Source organism: Oryzias melastigma, linkage group LG17 (genome assembly GCF_002922805.2).
Source record: "Oryzias melastigma strain HK-1 linkage group LG17, ASM292280v2, whole genome shotgun sequence".
Lineage (NCBI taxonomy): Eukaryota > Metazoa > Chordata > Actinopteri > Beloniformes > Adrianichthyidae > Oryzias > Oryzias melastigma.
The window spans coordinates 16,652,762-16,660,448 of NC_050528.1; positions in this window are offsets into that span (position 1 = coordinate 16,652,762).

Consider the following 7,687-nt stretch of genomic DNA (forward strand, 5'->3'; position numbering starts at 1 on the left):
AGTTTTGATGAAATCTAATTTTATAGAGAGTAAAATATTGAAAGTCCTTTAAAGGCCTCGTGCGGTGAAAATCGTGATTTTTCTTAAACTGCAATAAAACATTGGTATTTATGTCACAAATGAACCCCCGTATAATTATTTTGTCACCTGCGGCCCCGTGCACTCTATTCAAGCGTTCAAAGATAGCGCGGTCGCTCAGATTTTGGGCAGCCACCGATAAGTAGGTCATAGGTCGTGTGACGTCAGTACAGGAACATCCAGCTAGATCCGCTAGTGTTGTGATGACTTTCTGGGCATGGAATCACTTAACATAACAGAATTTGGACTGCCGTGGATTTGGGGATTCGAACGGGATAATGGTGAATAGGAGTGTGGTATTTGGGTGCAGTAATGTGCTGAAGAAAGGGGTCTCCCTTCATGAATTTACCGTTTCAATAAAGGAGAGGGGCGCTCCCCGGTCAGGGGGAGGCTTTGAGCCCTCCCCGGCCCTCCGGAGGAGGAACGCGGTGGGTGTACGGGCACCTGGCGGGCGCGAGCCGGACGGCTGAGGGGGGTTTGCGGTTCCGAGGCCCCGGGTCGGGCATAGGGGGCGCCGTGGGTTCACCGGACGGTTGTCCAGCGCCGGCAGCCGAGCCCGCACGACGGGTTTTTACTCCCTCCCGGGGCCGTGAGGCCGGTGGGGGTGGCCTCCGCGCGGGGCGCAGGAGGACCCCGCCGGCCGTCTGGAAAGAGGACCCGCGCGGGGGTTGGTTGCGCGCGGGCGAGGGAGGCCGAGAGGGCGGCGGGGGAGCGAGCCCACCCGTCGGCCCCTCGACCCTGGAGGAGGACGACGGCAGGGGACGCACCCCTTGCCTTTTCCGGTAATGATCCTTCCGCAGGTTCACCTACGGAAACCTTGTTACGACTTTTACTTCCTCTAGATAGTCAAGTTTGATCGTCTTCTCGGCGCTCCGCCAGGGCCGTGGCAAACCCCAGTGGGGCCGATTCGAGGACCTCACTAAACCATCCAATCGGTAGTAGCGACGGGCGGTGTGTAAAATACAAACCATGACAAATCCTGCAGCCTCCTTTTGCCTTCTGCTTGCTCCCCGCCATCGCTGTATGAGCTTTCACCATCGTCATCCGAAGCCCCTGTATCCTCAGATGAGGAAACCTCCGGTTCAAACTGGTAGGGCTGTACACCCTCCAAACCCTGTGTCGTTAAAATTTCCGTGTTTGATGAAGGCTCATCACCTTCATCCAAAGAAATTTGCTTCTCAAACCGTCCGTCATTGTCGTTTACACTCTAGGATCCCTGAAGTGACGTCACGCGCAGCCCCCGCCCATCACCACCTATCACCCAAATTTAAAGCTGTGCACGACCATAAAATGATCAATAAAATCGCGCTGGATCATTTTAAGTGAATATTCTTATCGGATTCCTTTTCCAAGTTCCATTGACTTTCTAAATTAAATAATTTTCATACCCACTGCACAAGACCTTTTAAGGTTTAAATTGATTTATTCTGGAATAATATTCCTGCCTTTATGTTATTTTTGTTATTAAAAACATGAAGTAATAATGACTGGATGACCAATGATGAACAACACAACTTTAGTGAGACTGAGATGCTTCTAAAAGTAAAAGAAAATAAGGAGACTTTTGTGCTAAAGTCGCAGATATTTTTGTCCCGAAGGAGAAACGAATGGACTTCATTTACAGGTGAAGGATGGACAGGTGTGTGTGTGTGTGTCGATGTGCAAAAAATGTAGATTTTTATTATCATTGTTACCATCCACTTTATATGCTATATTGCATGCAACTTACCATTGGCATGTTAAATTAAATCTCAATAACAATAATAATTAGTTGCTATAGGCTTCTAGAAGTTAGAAGCTGAGGATAGTAAGGTGTACTTAGTGGGGTTTGTCCTCTATTTCTATCTACTGCATTATTCTTTATCATTTTTTTCATTTAGTTCTCCATGCCTCCTTTTGGTGCAGTGTGATTCATGTGCTGTTCCTCTTTCCCACTTCTAGATTAAAGGTGGCTGGTCTTTGCTTCTGCTTATTATGGAATAAAAAATAATAATAATTAAAAAAAACGTGCTAAATAGTCTATTTGTGATTAATCACGATTCACAAAATAATTTTACACTACTAGTTCAAACAGTTTTAAAATGAATACAAAGAAATAATTTTCAATCTAACACCAAAACTCATTACATAATGGTGATATGGTCACTGGTTGTAGATGATGTCTGAGCACCGTGATGATTGTAATGAATCCCTCGTATTTATAATATGATAGATGACTAGTAAATGGGTATTAATGTGGCTTTTTTTATTATTGTAAGTCAAAGTCGAATGGATCATAAGGAGTAGGCTCTAATAAGCTACAGCTTCTGCCAATGTTCTTTTCAAACATGTTTTTTTTTTTTTTTGTAGGTTCAGTCATTTTAGTTTTTTTCCCTTAACTGGAGAAGAAAACATTCCTGAATGACTGGTTATTTTCCATCAGTGAGGGTATTGATTTATTAGCAGTTGATTTTATATGTATTAGAAATAAACTAAACTACTTGAAGTATGTTAGATTATAACTTTAACTGTTTTCTTAATACTTAATCATTGAATATAAAAACAGCAGCTACACGTGGCTTCAGTGTCAAAGCTTTAAGTCGATTCGACAGTGAAATGTTCCCAGCAGACGGAATCATTAAAAGCTTCTTTCTGTAGTGGCAGACCAGGTCAAATACAGATGAGGCTCTCTCTGTCTCACACACACACACACACACATGCTCTTCATTTTGTGTGAGCACCACCAGCTTATCCTGTGTCCACTCAGACACATCAATACTGCATGATGGAACAAAGCCTGGCTAACAAAAATGACCTTTTTCAATGATCATTATGATCTGTATCTGTATTCATTTAACATCACAATATGTTTGATAAGTTTGTTGTGATTATGTGTATACAGGAAAAGTGTATGGCTAAAGTCTCTAACTTTTCAACTTTATTTGCTTAGGTTATTTTTAATTGTCCTTCATGATTTGGATGTACTGTATCTCACATAGTCATATTGGATCTTATCTTCTATTTCACACATGTCAAAGTCAAGGCCCGGGGGCCATATCCGGCCCTCCGGGTACTTATATCCGGCCCTCCAGATCATTTTATTTTATTGTTATTAATGGTCCAATGTTATTTTGCACTCATTTTTAATTTGTATAATTTTTACAAAATGGAGAGTAAAATATTGAAAGTTATTTAATTTTTAAGTTGATTTATTCTGGAATAATATTTCTGCATTTTTATCATAATTATGTGAAAAAGTTACGGTTTTAAAATTTAAAAAAATTGGAATTCTGCTAGCTTTTTGGGCTATTTTGGCATTTACTAAGATTTTTTTAGGCTATTTTGAAGTTCAGCTAATATTTCAGCTACATGCTAACTGTTTTGGCTAATTTAAGCTTTTTTTCTAGTTTTTTAGGCTGTTTTGGATTTTAGCTAATAATTATATGCTAGCTGTTTTTCCTAATATAAGCTTTTTTTTTTTAAGTTTTTTTAGGCTATTTTGGAGTCAGGCTGCTATTAACATGCTAGTTGTTTTGGCTAACACACACACACACACACACACACATATATATAGACAAATTTGGCATTTAGCTAATATTTTAGATGGCTATCAGCTTCAGCGTTTTCAGCTATTCATTTCAGCATCTTCAGCTATCAGAACTAGCATCTTTAGCGCCCAAATTCAGCTTACAGCATTCACACTAGCATTATTGCAGGTAATGTTATATATTTAGGTCATGATTATCTGTAAATGTTACGGTTTTAAAGTTTTCAAAAATGTAGTTTTAGAGTGTTCAATGAATGTTTATTCTGTTCGGCCGAAGACTTGAAGTGTGTTTTGGATTTTGGCCACTTGTTTGATTGAGTTTGACACTCTTGTCCCATTGAAACTCTACCAATCTAACCAAAGGGAAAGGTATTTAAGAAAAAGGGCTCAGTGTTTAGCTGTAACCAACATCTGAGCAAAAGTATGAGTGAAAGTCAATAAAAAAAACTACGTCTACAGTTCTGTCAAGTCTATATACCAGGCCTTTGAAATATCAACTTCATCAATTTGACATGTCCCTACTCTGTTTGAAACTTCTGCAGTAATCATTTCAAGCATAGATGGAATTATGGGCTTTTCTGCTGTCGCTGAATATGACATCTCATAACAGAGTAGCATTGTATGCTGATATGACCTATTTTTTGAATCATTTTTAGTTTTTTTTTACATTTTGAGCCTAAAAATCTTATATACCTCAACCACAAAAGACCCCAACTAATCTATTAAGCCTTGTAGTATAATCCAGCATCGACCTGCTGTGCCAGTCACAATCATGATCAAGTCAAAGTCAGGAAGTCATGGAGTCATGAATCCCACAGATGGAGAGCCAAACCTATCTTCCCTCTTTAGATACACATCATCATTCATTCTACATCGGATGGAGTCATGGAATGCAAGACCATTCTGGAGGAGGCAAAGCAGCATTCATGGTGACAAAAATCCATCATTAACACACAAGAAATGTATCAATTCGAGCAAAATAATAATAAAAAACTAAACCGTCAATATCTGTTAGTACTGCATGTTTAGCAACTCATGGAAGAACTTTAAGGTCAGGCACAGAATAGACAAAGAAGTGTTATTTTACCGGCTGCTGCTTCAACTGTTGGATCCAGCGGCTCAGTTCCCAGTAATAAAGAGAGCAGTTTCTTTGCCCGTGTTTCTCTTCCCTTTTATATCCTCCCTCTTTACCCTTTATCCCCCAACACACATCTCAGCGCCGACACACTGAGTGAGTGTGTGCAGCAACCAATCAGACAGCAGCAGCTTGACGACGTTTGCCGCACACACATGTTCATCCTGACACCCTTCACTGACAATGATTGGTTTGAATATAGACATGCACGGTGCTCTCTCTCCCACACACACAAGTGAAGCACATCTGTCATCTGTGACCATCTGATCCAGCTTTGAGGAGGATTATATTTTTGTCCCCAAACATTACATCTCTCAAACAGCTCATTGTTATGTCTGGGATATCTTCCACTTCTCTCTGGCATCACATTATTCTATTAAAAATAGTAAAAGCTTCTTGGCAACGTCAAACTGATTTGCATGCGGCGTTGACTTGCCTTAAGACTGTTACATAACAGGCTGATGTAAACATGTGCGGTTGCAAAAATGTTTTGTTCTCCGTGACTACAGCAACAGCTTCAGATCCTGCATAGAGTCATGCTGTCCACAGTAATGCTAAAATTAGGAACATCCCTTCAAAGAAATGAAGAGAAAACATTCCATTAACCATTTAAATCTAGACTTTGTGAAGGTTCAAAGATAATGCTTTTGACACATAAAGTCCTCCGCATTTTTTTAGCTGTTTAAAATATTCTGGTATGAAAGTAGTCAGCAAGTTCAGGTAAAAAATGCTTGTTGTTGTTTTTATATTGTACTATGTGCTCCACAAGAACTAGAAACAACTATCTACACACTTCCAGCTAATAAAACATCCACTTCATCAATTCAATAGATATTTGACTTCTTCAAGTCAAATCTTCACAGTGGTCTTTTTATTATAATTATGTTGTTTGTAGCCAAAATAAAAAACCTGTGTCATCTTCTAGGACCGTTACTGTTGAACTCATTTGAAATCAGGACCGTGTGGAGTAATCCTACATTCATTTCCCATGATCCTTATGCTAGATTCACACTGGACGCGGAAGCGACATGGAAGCACCGCATCATCTGCCCTCTTCTACAAATCCCACCAGACACACATTTTTCTGCGACAGTCGACAGGCACTTCTGCTAGAGTTTTTTCTTGTTTGTTTTTGGCATCATGGGTAAATTAAACTAAAAATATTACCCCATGTTTCTGCTATGAAGAATAGGGCTGGGTTGATAAAATCAATTAACCGATTTAAATCGATTTAAGCTTAACAGATCAATAACCGATTCATAAAAATATAAATCGATTTAGCACATAAAGGTAACGTCCGCTAGCCTGATGCTAAAGTTTAATGTAATTTCCCATCGGATGGCTAATGCTAACACTCGGTCGACCTAAACATACATTCCTGACTAAAAGAACATCTTTATAAACTCACAGACATGAATTTTCCAAACTTTTTTTTAAGGAAATATTTTTTAAATAAACCATTTGTGGTCTAAAATACAGTTTTTTCCTCATACTTTCTTCTTCCTCTGGAATAAGGTGTAATGCTATAGCGTGTTCGCCACCTAGTGGCCAAGCTGAAACATGCTTAAGGAGAAGCAGAACAATGTTAATGATCTGAACATTATTGTTAGAAATTCTCCTTTAGAGAATCCATGTAACACTGTATGTTATTAACAATCTATACATTTCACTAATACATTTTACAATATGTGAACTGTATCAGATTAATATAAATATATTTAAATCATATAGGCCCTGCGACAGACTGGCGACCTGTCCAGGGTGTACCCCGCCTTCACCCATCAGTAGCCGGGATAGGCTCAGGCACCCCGCGACCCCGACAGGGACAAAGCGGTCTGGAAGATGAATGAATGAATAAATCATATAGTAGATTATTTATGTATTTCTAAACAAATGTGTATAAATGTGTAAACTTAAAATGTAATTAAAGAATTAAAAAAAATTGGATCCAGGCTTTTGTGAATCGAATTGTTTCTGGAAATTATGAGCGATACCCAGTCCTAAAGAAGAAGCAAGTAGTTAGTTAGTTATCTGTTGTTGAGACACACAGTGTGTATGTCTTTATATTAGTGTGTTGTGATTGTATGTTTATTTTCATCTCTAAAGACTGTTTAGATATAAAAACATTATCGTATTTGTCAATCGCTGTGTATTTGTGAAAAATTGGATATATTTTGAAAATAAACCGCCTTTTCTCATGTATCTTGATGTAACTTCCTGTCAGAATTGATGCGGATCACTCGCACACCAAATATACCAGACGCCGAAACGATCTGCTGCACGACACCAGCTTTCCATGTGAATAACATCAAGCAAAATAGAACCTGTTTGAATAATATTTGCTTAAATGTAAGGTTGATATTTTTAATAGAACCTCAAATATTGAAGGATTATTCACATTTGAATTTAGATTTGTGAACGATCTAAGACAGGAAATTAAAATTCAGTTCAGCAGGACATCCATAAAATAAATATTGTACATTTTTCCTTTGAAATTGGTTTGGTTACCTTTAATTATTTATGTAAAATTAAGTTAAACAGCGTTCAGTTATTTGTGTTCCCGGTCTAAATCCATTAACTGGAAGTTATGTATCACACTTATGGCCCTCTCACCATTTTGTTTGACATCACTGTGAAGAGGGTTTATTCCAGTGTAACATCGGCTCCATTCTGGACATCTTTTGTCTTTTCTCAGCATGACCATATTAAACCCATGTGATGTGCCGTTTTATGACCACAGTCAGGGACTGCAATGACCATATTTAAAAATGATGAAACAGTGAAAAATTAATTTCATACAATTGAAACATTTACCACCTGAAACTTTTGTCATAAGAGATCTGGGACTGTGGAGCAACTCCTACCAGCAGAGGGCGCACAATCCCTTCTTTGTGTTCTAATCCAGTGGTCCCCAACAGGGCCGTGCAGAGACATTTGGAGGGGCAGGT